This window comes from Chinchilla lanigera, unplaced genomic scaffold (genome assembly GCF_000276665.1).
Source record: "Chinchilla lanigera isolate Chin_1 unplaced genomic scaffold, ChiLan1.0 scaffold00004, whole genome shotgun sequence".
Lineage (NCBI taxonomy): Eukaryota > Metazoa > Chordata > Mammalia > Rodentia > Chinchillidae > Chinchilla > Chinchilla lanigera.
Genome location: NW_004955405.1, coordinates 29,632,753 through 29,648,109, shown reverse-complemented (window position 1 = coordinate 29,648,109; position 15,357 = coordinate 29,632,753). Strand labels below are relative to the sequence as shown.

General features: G+C 40.4%; 1 long non-coding RNA gene across 1 annotated transcript; it reads left to right on the top strand.

Moving 5' to 3' along the window:
- Positions 1-489: 489 nt before the first annotated feature.
- On the top strand, positions 490-11,534 carry LOC106149759. The gene is made up of 3 exons (XR_001236129.1): positions 490-577; positions 2,412-2,562; positions 11,045-11,534. It is a non-coding gene; the product is annotated as an uncharacterized LOC106149759 (long non-coding RNA).
- Positions 11,535-15,357: the final 3,823 nt, after the last annotated feature.

Genomic DNA, 15,357 nt, shown 5'->3' with positions numbered 1-15,357 from the left:
GGTGCTATTTATGGCCTTTTTTATTTATCTATTTTTTTCTGAAAGAAGTTTCTTTGAGGAGACAAGCAATTCTCTATTGTTCCTTGAGCAGCTTGGCAGCCTCCTAAAACCTGCAGCAGTAGAAGGTTCCAGATTCTTCTCCTGCAATTTCTGTCTCACTGCAATCATACAGGAAGGTAAAGTGTGGTGTTTCTCACTGCTGGGGTGGTGGTAGGGACATCTAAGTCAGTCAGACTCTACCTCCATGGTGCCAGAATATTCTAACAGTGCCTGCTCCAACTCTGAGAGTCTCTGGACTCACGCCTCCAGGCTCAGCTTTGGGTCTGCGGGGCCTGTGGATGGCGCCCTCAGAGGAAGGCTGACAGGGCGAAGGAAAGGACACCCAAGCTGTGCTTGGCAGTCTGTGTTCCATAAATGATTCCCTTTAATGCATTTCTTTCCCCTGTCAGAACTGATGTAAGAACCACTGTAGAATTATGAAGTACTGAAGAACTCCCTTCTCTGTGGGCATGTGACTGTTCTACGGGCTTGGAAGGAGGACAGGTCCACTCCACTAGTTTAACAAACAAAAAGAGAAGTAAGAATTGAATTTATTCCTGTTTACTAACCACTTCCATACTTGAATTTTATTTACATATATTTGCTTATTTTTGCCTAAAGCAAGACAACAGGAATTGCATCATAGCTTCTAATCTTTTCATCTAATGCATATACATACGAAAATTAAGAGTATATATAGACAATTTAAAACATGTCTATTTTTGCAGATTAATAAGGAATTGCAACAGGAACTCAAACAAGGAAGAACAGAATACTATGTCAAGAATCAAGAGTATGGGTATTTTTCCAGAAGAATTGAAAACATCATACCACAATGATATATGTGCACCCATGTTTATAGCAGTGCAATTTGTCATAGCTAAGTCTTGGAAACAACCCAAATGTCCATCAGCTGAGGAATGCATAAAACAGATGCAGTAGTTTTATACAATGGAGTATTATTCAACTATTAAGATAAACTTGGGGATTTTATAGGTAAATGGGTGCAACCAGAGACCATACTCGTAAGTGAAATAAATCAGACCCACATGTTTAAACATTGTATTGTCTCCCTAGTGTAAGAAACTGAAAGAGTAAATAAAATCCTAAAGGTACAGTAGATATTGTGAAAGGGAAAGAAACTGCTCAAGAGGAAAGAACACCTGGGATGGGGGAAAGGAGAAAAGAAAGAAGGAAGGGGAAATATATATATACATATATATATACACACACACACACACACACACACACACACACACACACATACACATATATACACACGCAGTATAGCTAAGATAATTGCATTACTAATTTCTATTACTTTATGGAAAGGAACAATTAATGTTTAATTTGTTTTGATCAATTTTGCATGGCTATAGCTGGTAATTTGAACAACTACTTTGAAGATAACAATATGCAATATAACAACCATTGTTGATTTCCTATCATCTTATTTTGAAATTCTGTATTGTTTTTAATGTCCTTTTAATTTTTTTATTCTGTTTTAAAAAAAAGACTCAGGAATGACTTCCCCGTGTAGTTATGTTTGGATTCTTCCCCCTGCTACCTTTATACAGAAAGACCGGGCCCCACTTAACTGAACTTAATCCCTGCCACAGATTTCTTCTCTTTCTACGATATTCTCAGAATGTTTATTTGATCTCTTGGTCCAAATTTCTGAATTTAAAAAAAGAGTCACTAAGCCTATAAAGTCTGTGATCCTTAGGCAAGGTCTTGCTTTTCAAATTCATCCAAACCAGATTGGTCTACTTGAGGAGGTCGTGAGAAATGTACGGCTTCTTCAGACATGTTGGTGTCGGGGCCAAGCCTAGGGCATTCCAACGAGCTTTGCTCAGCGGTTACCAGCATGGCCCACAGAGGGACATGATTATTTGTATAGTAATTTCCTGTATATTTATTTTCTCCTGAAAGAAAATATTCTGGTAGCACAACAGATCTAAAATTGGATATTCTGTATGTGTCTCATTATGGCTTTGTGGACAAAGGAACTAAAAACAATGGTAGCTTAAAAATAAAATTGCTTTGTTTTGTTTCCTCTGACCATGACAGAAATATAGACTCTTTCACTAGGAAAAAAGGGTACTAATTGTGTGGTTGTAGCATATGGGCAAAAATGTGTCTAGCGCTGAGCACAACAGTTGGTAAAGGCTGAGCCTAACTGTACACGGATATCTAGGGTATTTATCTCTATTTCAAATATTTAGCTTTAGTAGTCCATGGATATTAAATTAGAAGGGCTGTAATGACCAGTATCCATCTAGCAGTGATACTGGCTTGGCGGGACAGTCACTTTGTTTTGAACATCTGGCATTTCCCTGGGTTCAGCAAATTTCTATCTTTAAATATTTTAGGGTTGGAATAGTAACCCCAGAGGCAGTCACTGAAGACGATCCTGTGCGACTTGTGAAATCCTATTGCACAATCCCGCAGTAGGACCAGCAAACCAACAGTTCTCAGACTGTGCCACCCACAGAGCCGTGACTATAGTAGCTGTACGGCATGGTGAGTGGTGAAGTGACAAACATGTAATCTTCCCCTCACTGGCCACCATGTTACATGTGACTCAGAGTACATCTGCTGTATTATCTCATTTAACTGTCACAGTTGGTATTATCATTATTCTTCTCATTTTATAGGAGAGTAATTGAGATGCACAAAGTTTAAGCAACAGCTATTATGCACCATGGAGCACACATTTCAATCCAGCCGTCTCTGGCTGTGGATTTTTTTCTTCTAAATTGCTGCACGGATTTCTTCTCAAACATCTAGTTGATAGCTGATGAATGATTGGCAGTACAGATGAAGAGGGCTGGTTGTTTTAGCCCTAACTTCCCTACTTATTTCTAAAGTGATTTTGGACATATTATTTATACATTGGCCTTGGTTTCTTATACATCAAATGGGGGGAGCTGACCTAGATGGTTTTTAAGAGTCCCCTTATGATTGCATTGTGTGAATCTACGATTAGTTTGGATTATTTGCATAGTCTTGGTAATTTGAAAATAGCATGGCCTATTGTGATGCACTCTACAGTACTACATTTTACAAAGGAGAGCTGCTTTGTGTCATGACACCGCATGACATAGTGGTATAGTAGCAAATATACTGGGCTCATACCTGGTGACTTTCTTGGAGGGAGGGCAGAGATCAGGGCAATGTCCTGATGCATTCAGGATGCTGTAACAGAGTACTACTGTAGACTGAATGGTATGTAAGCACTTCTTACAGTTCTGGAGGCTGAGAAGCTCAAGATTAGGCTGCTAACCAATTTAGTAGCTGGTGAGGGCCCATTATTGCATTTTTTTGTTTGTTTGTTTGTTTTTTTGGTTTTTTTCTCTGGTACTGGGAACCGAATTCAAGACCTTGCGCTTGCCAGGCAGGCGCTTTTGCCGCTGAGCTAAATCCCCAGCCCCCCATTATTGCATTTCTAAGTGGTGGCTTTTCACGATGTCCTCACGTGGTGTGAAGAAGGGAACTCTATTTGTCTGAATCTTTTATGGGGAAACTAACTCCCTTCATCTCCCAGTGGCTCATTCTCCTAATACCATAGCTTTGGGGATTCAGTTTCAATACACATTAGTGGGACCACCAACATTCAGATCATTGCAGGTAGTAACCTATTTTCCCACATAAGCTTTGTCAGATTTTGCAGCATTTCTGAGTTTTGATTTTCTAACCTGAAACCTAACCATGTGACTCTCATACTCAATGTCTTGGGATTAAAAGAAACAGTGTCTGTGAAAGCCTTTACTTATACAAAGTACAATGACTGACAGAATTTTAATTGTCAATGACCAAGAGAAGGGTGAAAAATGTACAGCACAACTCTGAGTCACAGCACAAGTAGTACTTGCCTCCCACTGTGATAGAAGAAGGACATTAGGCAGTTTCAGCTCTGTTAAGGGCCCTTTTGGTGTTTATCTCGATTCTACTTTTGTAATCCTTCCTCCAAGGAATAAGTCGTCCTGCTGCACTGAGTTGATCTGCTCACGTGTGTGCCTCCTCTGTGGGAGTGTGGGCAGCTCAGCTGACTAGGCCTGCTCATTTGCAAATCACTATGACCTAGTCTTGCACCCAAAGTCAGTGCTCTGTGAATGATTTCTTTTGTAGACTGCAAGCGCTATGATCTTTCTCTGCATACAGTGAATTAGAATACACGTAAAGATCAGCAGCAATAACTGTATGAAAACAACAGCAGCAAGAAGAATAGCTCCTGCTTACTGAGTAGAAGGAACTCAGCTAATGGAGAGTCAGTATTTGCCTGTAAACCACAACTGGACTCTTAATAGTCTTTTCTAGGCGGAATTTGGATCTCTGGATCTGGGATTGCAAATTTTTATTTTCAGTCTGGCAGAGCTGCCTCTTAGCTGATACTTGAGTTCTAGCAGCATCTTCCATTTTAATCTTTCTAGCAGTGCTTTATCGAGTAATTTCAACTTTATACTTATTTGGTAAAAGGTGTGGAATGGAGAAATGAAGGTATAAGAGTGCTGATTTTAATGATAAGTAATTTGTGCTCATAAAATTAATTCAATCTAGAAGAAGATGGTAATCATCAAGATGCCAAAAGCTGGGGCAATTTCTCCTTAATTGAACATTTATTGATCTTAGGCCAGTTAACTGTGGCTTAATTCTCAAAGCAAAAAGTCAGAATTATAGACTATGGACAAAACTCTAGAAATCTATGGTCCAAAATTATGTTTAAAATAGATTGTGATTGGAAATTTTATCTTTTTTAACAGCATACTAATATGGAGCTCCACTCAGAGAATACATGATAATGCTATTTGACTTTCACAAATTTAACAACTTTTAGCAATGCATTTTGTGAGAAAATTGGGCAATTCATGTTTTCCTAATTCCCCAAACAATTTTCAAAGTGGGCATAGCCCACCATTACAGAGAAGTCACATGCTTCCCAAGTGGCAAAGCTGTGTGTGTTGGTTTGCTAGAACCAGTGTAACAAAGTAGCACGGACTGAATGGCTTAAACAACAGAAATTATTTTTTTCCCAGGTCTAGAGGTTAGAAGACTAAGATCAAGGTGTTGTCAGGTTTTCTGAGGCCTCTCTCTTTGGTTTGCAGATGGTGGCCTTCTTGTGTATTCTCCAATGGCCCTTCCCCCTCAGGCCCGTATCTGTGTTATAATCTCTTCTTCTAAGAATAACTGTCATTTTGGATTAGGGCATCCTACATGACCTCATTTTGCCTTAATTGCTTCTTTAAAGGCTGGATCTCCAAATATAGTCATACTCATGGGTATAGTGGGTAAGGCTTAGCATATAAACCAGGGGGTCACAATACAATCTGTAACATGACATGATCCAAAGTTAGTGACTCTAAGCTCATTTTTTTAAGAAACGATGAAGTAGGACAGATGAAGATGGTACGGAAGAAACTCATTATTGGAGGTCGGTGTGGAAGCAAGTAGCTCAGAGTCCCACAAAGGGAGATTGGTCCAGGGGGATGAACATTTTGTTTCTCTAAAGCAATGTTTTCTTTTTTGTTGTTGATAAAGTATAACCAAACCAAAAAAAGATCTCATGGCTTTAAGCACTGTGACCCAAGTATAACGTTAGTAGAACTAGGCCAGGCACGTATTACTGCTCTGGGTAATCACACAATGGCTGCTCCTCAGCAAAATGGCTAAGGCATCCAGAGAGCTTTAATCAACCTAATCAGGTCATTCCTGGGAATTGAAGGGGTTCTGGTTACTAATCTTCAAAAGCGCTGAACTACTTTCTGCATCCACAGGCTAAAAGGGTTATTAAATTAGTTGCACAGAGAGACAGAATTAATACTACTTGATTGAGCTAAGATCATCATATTCTAAAAAGCAATTAAAATTGTTCTGACCTTTGAAAAGTAAATCATTGCTTTTTTATGTTACGTTTCAATCTGAGAAAAGGCAAACAGTGAATTTAATAAGTATGAATGAGTCATGTAACTAAAGAACTTTTGGAGGACTTTAATATATAATTTTCTTTAAAAAATAATCTAGCAATCATAAAGTCTGGGTTTTTGCATTCCCTTTTCTGTTGAAGACTGCTTCCTGTGTGTGAAACATAGGCTCACAATGCATGTTTTTGTACCTATATGTACCAAGAAATGTGTATTCCTATATAATAGCTGAAATTTCATTAATAGCCCATTTTTCCAAGTTTTCAAATGTCATTTGCCTTGTCATTTCAATTGCCTGTACCACAAAACCTGAGAAAAAAACCCAGACTGACTTCTGAGAAGCAAAAACGTATGTTGAAAATTGCTTGAGTATTCACATGCTAGGATTTAAGTCATAGCAGAATCCCTTAGTTGTCAATCAGAGCCAAAAGATTAATTTCTAATGAGCTTAAAGAGCCTGATTTTGAGCATGTGAATTAGAAAAGGGCTTGAAAAAAATAGGTACAAAGAAAGTGAAGGGAGATAGAGAGAGATGACAATAGACATGGACACACAGTGCAGGAAGAGCCCATTATGGGCTTTGATGAGCCCTTAAGGCTGCACTGTGTAGCCACAGAGGTTAGATTAGTAACCCAGAGCCACAAAGAAGAGATTTGCACAATATGAAAACTGTGGAAGTTAGTTCCCTCATAATGTGCACCGTACCATTATTTGTTGTCAAGGAATGCCAAAAATGAACAATCCTCCTTATTTTTAGTAGAACCTACGGCAGGGCCCTGCACACAGCAGGAATTTAATAAGTGTTACTGGAAAGCACCTATCCTCGGAAGGCTCGCATCTATTAGGAGAAAACAAAGGACAAGTCTGCTGTTCAGCGGTGGTGGGCCAAGTCTGAGGCCAGTGATACACAGTTGACTTTGAACAAAAAGCCAGTGTGTGGTGCAGGTTGAATCATCTGGGCAAAGGTGGCCTCAGGAAGTGTGTTAGGATGCACAGGAAAGGTGGAAAGGGAGGAAGGTGCCAACGCCCATGGAAGTCCCTCAGACTGAGAATGGAATGAACCACACATAGCAAAGTGCTTGTGTTGCAAAGTAGGGGAGTGAGCAGCTACCAGCAAGAGGCTGGTGCATCTGCCTCTGCCCCAGGCTTGGAGATGGGGACTTTATTCTTTATCCTGTAAGTAGTGGCTGCCTTTGTTTTGGAGCAGAGGAGTGAAGAGATTAAAGCAGCACTTTAGAAAGACCTACCCTGTGTCAACAAAGGGAGTGAGCTGGAGGGGACCCGGATGGAAAGAAGGAAGCGGAGCGACTACAGAGGCGCGCAGGAGCGGATGAGAGTCTGATTTAGGGAATGGGAGGGAAAGAGCACAAAGGCCAGTGAGTGCAGGGCTGCTAGGGAACTAATGCAGTACAGTACATGGCAAGGGTGAGGCGGGAAGACAGAGGAATTGACGAGAGGCGCATCTGAAGCCTGGGCTGGGAGAATAAAATAAATGTAATGTAATAAAATAGAAGACTGAAGAAAGAGAATACCAGATAAAGAGAAAAAACTCAATCCTTTCAATTTTGCGCTAGTATGAATGGTGCAGCACCTAATTCAGTACTTATGGGTAAACAGTCCCCTACTTACGATGGTTCAAGTTACAACATTTCTATTTTATGGAAGTGTGAAAGCACAGAAATCATACTTAGGGTTTTGAATTTGAGTCTTTTCCTGGGCTAGCAGCACGAGGCTGCTGCTAGTGGGTGGTGCTAGCTAGTCTCCCAATCAGCAGCCCTCTGCCGTGTGCTGTGCTGCCCATGGGTTTCTTTTGGACGCGGGCATTCCGTAAATAACATGAGGTTTTGAAACTTAAAAGTGGTCTGTGTTAGATGCTTTTGCCCTGCTGTGGGCTGATGCAAGTGTTCTGAGTGTGTTGAAGGTAGCCTAGGTGAAGCTATAATGCTCAGCAGTTTAAGTGGGTTAAATGTATTTTCCACTTACAATGTCTTTATTTGACAAAACCCATCGGGAATCAAAGAGCATCTGTATTGCCTTAGAGAAGTCATTCACCAAGCACATTCCCAGGTATGGTAAAGTCATTTGTGCTGAAGCTGTAACAGCCCACTGGTGATCCAGATGTTGTTAGAGGTCTGTAAACGAACTGGACTGAGGAGGTATGGGATAGGAGTAGCTGAAGAAGTCCTCCACAAGGAATTGTGCGCAGCAAGTGGCGCATCAGGTGCATTTGACTCTCCTGTTGAATTCGTGCTGGTGTTAGTAGTTTGAAATTGTGAATCTGTAATTAAATTCAGTAAATCTTGAAGCGCACTTCTTTTTCTAAACCAGTGAGTTATATTTTGAAATGTGATCAACTAGTGTTTTGAAATAATAGTTGAAATAATGTTTAAATTCCAAATCTTAGCATACTTTCTCTCTATATGTACATATTTAAAGATATATATACACACACACATTCAAAATGCACATGCATATGCAATATATGAGGTGGGGAGAAAGAAAAATGAAATGTATGTGTGCGCACACACACACACACACACACATATATGTGCTCCCTTTGCAGAGTCAGCAGTATCCTGGAACAAAACCCAAACAGAATCTGCTGCTACATGTTTTTATCATCCAGAGCCTGGGAGAATGACTGGCAAACTGAATTACAGTGGTATTATTAAAATTCATGAACCAGAGAATTACCAATGTGTAATATTCAAAAATGCAATGGGTGCTAAGTATCTTTGACATATTCCCTAAAGCTTTAAGCATCTTGGGAAAAAAATGTTCAAAGTCTGTCAGGAACATATTGGATTTTCCCGGAGCATATGGTGATGAAATAGAATATCATTTTATGAGAAAATATTGTCATACTGGCTTCCTCGCCCAACATGCCATAGTCATTTTGTATTTCTGTTTTGTAGTTGTCTTTCTTTTGTGCCCTTTATTTGGTGATGAATTTTGTTCCTGGTTTTGGGAGAACATCATTGTTTCATCCCCTTCTCTTTCTTCTGGCCATTCCTTTGTCTTTATTCTTCCTTTCAGAGACTTTTGTGTTCTACAATAAAGTCTTTATACTGAGTTTTGAGACTGGGAGGTGTGTGCCTTGATCAAGTTTTTGTTTTGACTACACTAAAAGGGTGTTCATCTTTTATCTTTTCTGTTCTCTATGGTTTGTGGGCTGCTGTTTTATCCTCTTTCTGAAATAGTTGCTTTCTTCTCAGACCTGGCTGGTTTGCAGGAATAGAAGTGGCCAGTGAGTGCAGGGTTCACATATAAACCACTGAAAAATGCTACACAAGACTGTTCTCTAGCTTGTATTTGGAAAAAAAAATCCATTTTCATTTTGAGAAGGTGGTAAATAGGAAAAATATATACTACTGGGCCCTTTTACCACATTCTCTGCTTGGTCCCTTGGGCTCTTTTTGAACATTGAGTGCATTCCCAGAGCTGATCTAAACCACATCGCCGTTAGTTGCAGGCAGTGTTGTGGGCTGGCATCCCCTGGAGTGTCTGGTTTGTAAGTTCAATTTCTAATTCTTGGAACTGTTATATTAAACTGTTTTCTAAGGTCGCTACAGAGCAACACACCCCACCCTAAGGGATTTTGTTGTCTTAAAGTTTCAGAACGCACATGGGTATTCCTACTTGGCTGTGAATTTCAAGTTCTTTGATAAACACTCTCAGTGATTATGACCTGGAAAGCTTAGAAAATTGTTCCTCAACTCAGATCCCTACTTGAAGCAACTATGGTTCTCTCCTTCTCCCCAGTAAGGAGAATGGGAGCCTTGTTCTGAATGCATTTGTGTCACAGCGCGGCTTCACTTCCATACTTAAAAATAGGCTGGGAAACTGTGGCTGAATCCTGCACCGAAACAAAAGTCAGGCTGCTATGTATCTGTAGCTGCACCACCTGGGCTTCATCCAGGTTCCTGGGAGGAGAGTTCTGGTGAACTTGAAGTAAGATAGAGGCCAGAAGTTGTAGCCCCAGCAAGGCAGTGAGAAACAGTGTGTGAGACAAACATTCCCTGCAAGCCAGTGAGTTTCTGAAGGAATGGTTCACATATAAACCACTGAAAAATGCTACACACGACTGTAAACTTTAGTGTTAACTATCAAGTGGCCAGATTTTGGAGGAGGTGTTTGGAAATGAAGAAACAAAGCAGAATGTTTGTTCTTTCAAACCCACTAATTACTCCCATTGGAGGTGTTTTTGGCCTTTTCTTGATCTTGAAGCAATTTCTATAGATGATGGAAAGTTGCCATCAGGACAAAACCTCCTCTTCTCATAACAGTAGTTAGCAGAAACTAAAATGCTTCCTTGACTCCTCCGGCCTGTTTTCTCTGATGCAGAAAGACTCAGCAGCCAGGATGACCACTGGTTCCAGATGATGTCATTAAAGCAGGGTGAGCTATAGTGGGAAACATGGATTTCACAGAAGTACATTCAAATAATAAAATAAAACGACACTAAATACAGCTGTGACAAGGGCCCTGGCTTCTTACTTCAGCCTAAGTGTCTTATTCCTTTCTTCTCTCCCTTTCTTCCCCCAGCTTCTCTGCTCCCTGGATTCAATCTATTCTTTATGACATTAACAAATACTGCACATCTTTTACTTTGTGGTTTATCCACTTGGGACCTGGATCACTCTAAAAATACTCAGAATGATCTGTAAATGTCACTGGGCTCTCTGAAATAGAATACTATTGCTGTAAACATAATTTTCTGTTGTAAAATTAATTTTTTTTTATTTTAAAGAGAAAAAACCAATAACAAAACAACAAGACAAAAATAAAACAACACAAAACAATAAAAACATTACAGAACTTCAAAACAAGTTGATAGGATATAAAATTAATTTAAATAAATTTCACCAAATCTTTTCCTTTCCCTATCTTGTATTTACTTTCTTACCTCAGGTATGCTGTATTTAGAAACTTTCGTGCTTCTATTGGAACGGATTCTTCCTTCTATAATGGTCTTTCAATCATTCCTCACTTACTGAAAGCCTTCCATATTAGTCAGCTTGGCCACTGCTTGGACCAGATATATGCAACTTAGAGAAGACGGTTTATTTGTCTCATTGTTTCAGAGGGTGATTCTCCGTCTCCACGCAGAAACGCCACAGCAGAAGGGCGTGGAAGATCAAAGCTGCTCAGCTGACAGCTGCCAGGAAGCAGAGGAGAGCAAGAGAAAGAAGGGAGTGAGAAGCAGTGATGAGAGATCAGATGTGGATGCTAAATGACCACCAAACACACCCAGAAGTGCTCTTCGCCCGTTCCCCAGGCGGCTCCCGAGCCAATCAAACTGACGATTCCCCTTAACGGGTCCATCTGCTTATTAGCTAAAGCCCAACTCAGAGTCACTTCTTTTGCTAAGTACTTTTTCAACAAATATTTATCGAGAGACTTCTGTATGCCCAAAGGGCTGGGGAATCCAACAGTTAATATGGAAAATAAAACCCCTGCTCACATGTACTTTCTTTTGTGCTCCAATAGTCTGTAACTAAACCTTAAGAAACTACACGCCCTCTTATAGATGAGGCAATGACATGAATGTCTTGTCCAATGTAAGATGCTTATCGTCAGAAGTTATTGAACTTTGTATTCTCTAGCATTTTGTGTACAGTAGGCATTTAGTCAATGCGAAGTGAGGTGAGTTCAGTAACACGAGGAAAGCTGAGGGGTTCTCCTAACACCTTCAGCACGCTGGTGTCCAGTGTCTTTGTCATGTCAAGTGGTGGGAGAGGGTGCTGTAGCTCATGGTTGGGAAGCAAGAGATGACAGCGGAGGCTAGAAGTCAGTCCTCCGATTCTGGAGATGTGCCAATAGCAGAGGGTAGAGCAATCTGGAGGGGTGGACACACAGCTGAGGGTGAAGGAAAAGGAGAGTGAATGCGAGGATCCTTACAGACTAAGATTCTGATTGGCACATTGAATTTTTAGCTTGTGTATGGCACCCCTTTAATTTAATGCATTGGTTATTTGAACTGCTTTGTAATATGTTAAATGGCACATACCATTAACTAAGCACCTTGTGGGCATAGTCTTTTGGTAAGAGTGTTGCCAAGACCACACTTGTTCAATATTTCAGCTGTTTCCAGAAAGTGAGGGCAGGAGGGGAAGACAGCAAGCAGCAGGCCAGCAAGGGGAAGATTCTACACAACCGATTACTAAGAAATTCCTAGTAGGCTGTCACACCACAGAACTTAGGAACTTTCATTCAACGGACACATGTGGAATTTACAGCATGCCATGCACTATTCTAAGTGCTTAATTTTTATTAACTTGAACCTGTAAGCTAAGTTCTTTATTATGCCCATTTTGCACATGAGAAAATAAAGAAGAGGGAGCTTAGGAACTTGGCTAGGGTCTGTTGGCTGCACACAGAAGTGCCGAGATTGAGACCGAAAGCTCCTGTTCTCACGTCTGTGCCTCTATGGATGCTTCTTAGTGTGGTGGGATGCTTTGGTCATGAAGAAGATGCTCAGGCACTATCTCTCATTTTCTGCTTCAGAGGGCAGCTGAGCCTGCACAGAAGGTGATGGAGGCGTAGTGTGGTCATTCCCAGCAAGTGAGGAAAGCCGGATGCATCAGCGGGCGGTGGACCACAAACTCCTGAGCTCTTCCTCACGTTGAGAACTTCATGACTCAGTGGATTTGAAATGAGGCCCTAATCTGAGTCTAGATATTTGCTGTCTTCTAACTTCAAACAAGCCAGATTCTTCCAGTATATCACATCACTTGTCCAGTTAGACTGGGGGTAGTGGTTCATTTACTTTGAAGTCATGTTTGGAGAAGTTTTTAGGTCTGGAGTCATCCTGTCTGCCTTTAGTAGCTTCTTGATGTTTCAGATTGTCACATGGCTATGCGGGAGAAGGCCATCTATTTAAAAGGGTTATAAAAAGTTGGAAAAGGGCCTGGGATTTAGCTCAGCAGCACAAGTGCCTGCCTGGCATGTGCAAGGTCCTAAGTTCGATTCCTAGTACCAAAAAGAAAAAAAAAGACAAAAAGTTGGAAAAGCTTTTGACCATAAAGATGGCAATTTGTGTCTTTTTTTTCCTCCCAATATTGAAATTTGCTTGGTAATTTTGACTACTTTTAAATAAGAATGGAAATAAATGAAAATAAATTATAAAATTTTAAGTGACTAAATAGAGTCTTGGTTTCAAAATATAGGTCTATAGTAAATTGAAAAGCTTTTAAAGTGATGGAAAACTATTTTCTGTATTTGCCTCTCTCCCTTTATTTTATAAGTGCTTGTGAAGAGTAAATGAGGCTTTAGAAACCTAAGTGATTTTCCCAAATTTTACACAGTTGGTAATAAAATTCTCTGTCTAGCGAACATGGGCTGGGAAAACTCACACAATCTTTTCTCTGGCTTCTTTACTTCATCAAATTCTCTCCTGGTTCATAAAGTTGCCAGCAGAGCTATTTGAAATGTCTCACTCATGAAATGAAGTATTGATTCTTTGGTTCATCCTTTTTCTCCTCCAGAGTCAGATGTTCTTTCACTTGCGCAGGAGGGAAGGGAAGAAACGAGTGACCGGAACTGAATACTGAAAGGGTGAAGGAAGACAGGCTCCATATCAAGAAAGTGAAGGAATAACAGCAGCAGATTTGCTGTCATTATTTTAGTAAGATGAATTTTAGTGAGAAAAAGTCTCTTTGTATTCTGAAAATCACCACTATATATATTCCATACTAACATATCATTAGTAACAATAATCTTTTTTCCAAAACAAAATGATTGCTGGGTTTGAGTGGGAAACCGGTCAGGGATATAAAGGATGATGTGATTTTTCCCGGTGTGTAGACATGGCCAGAGCACCAGCCCGACTCTGGGGCTGTCTGACCATGTCACACACCTCCTTCTTGCTTTCAGGTAGGATGTTGAGTTCTGGGCACCTGGATTTCCTAATGCTTGAAGCTGGACATCCAGGTTTACATGTGAAGCTCTCCAGTGAAAGGTTAGTATCCACTGCAAGCCTTGGCATCTGGCTGCCGGAACACATGTGCTCCTTGGTCTCAGCTGGGAAAGTCTTGGCTTGGGCTCAGATCGAGGAGGTCACTACATTTGGTTACTGTATAATTTCATTCCAAAACCAGAAATGACAACAACAAAGCCCTGGGAACAGGGGAACAGCACATGAGGCATAATTCTTCTAAAGAGATCTGTCCTCAAGGGTCAAACGGAGCACTGGCTCAGACAGCAATCACAGGAGCCCACTCTATGTTCAAATGCACCATGACCGTGGGGAAGGGTAGAGATAGTCTGCTACCCAGGCAGATGGAAATGAATAAAATTCTGCTAATCCTTCATGGATGTTCTTGAGTCTTACTCGCTGTATGATGGAGTAACTTTTTTTCTGGTACTCGGGACTGAAGGTGGGGTCTTCATACTGAGCTACATCTCCAGCCCTTTGTATTTTTTAAATTTTCAGGTGGGTTTTTGTTAAGTCATTCAGTTGCCCAGATTGAGCTTGAATTTATGATCCTCCTGACTCAGCCTCCTTGACTGCTGGGATTACAGGCATGCAGCACCCTGCTCCCTGACTTGACTCAGTGAATTTAAAACCAAGAGTAACATCTAAGCTCTCCAAATCAGCCTCACAGAGTACTGTATGAAACACACTCAGAGTGATGTATGGTGGCAGTTTTAACACAGGGTTATCATGGATAACTGCCAATCAGCTGTAGCCTGTAAAGAAACAGTACATCTATGCTGGTGCACACCAACCAGATAGAAGCCCTGTTTATATTACATGTTAATATCCTAGGATCCACTTACTCATAGGAAAGTCCTTTTATTACAAAGGCAGACTCTCAGGCCCACCCCAGACTCACTAAATTCAAATCTGCATTTTATCAGAATCACCAAGTGATTAATATGCATATTACAACTATAAAACCATTGTCCTGTGAAAGCTCCCTGTCATCCACCATATTTGTATTAAATTTATTTAAGTGCTTCTTTTGTACATCTTTGGTTTTTTGAGACAAGGTTTCACTATGCAGTTCAGGCTGGCTTTGAACTGACTTTGTAGCCCAGGCAGGCCTTGAACTCACAGCAATCCTCCTGTCTCTGCCTCCTGAGTGCTGGGATTAAAGGTGTGTGCCACCATGCCCAGCTTAAGTACTTCTTTTGTCACTGCTAGTAGACTATTAATTTTGCGGAGACAAAATTTACATTGAAAAAAAGTCCTACTTGGCCATAGTAAAGATTGAACAGTTTCAATGGAATTAAACTAAAAATGACTGAAAAATGGATGTATCAATAATTATAATCAGGGTGTCAGGGTCACTCACATTTATTGGGTGCTCTTTATGTTCCCAAAATAACCCAGTGGGTTTATTTTACAAATCTTGTTTTGTTTAGTCTTCACAGTAATGTATCACTATTTTAT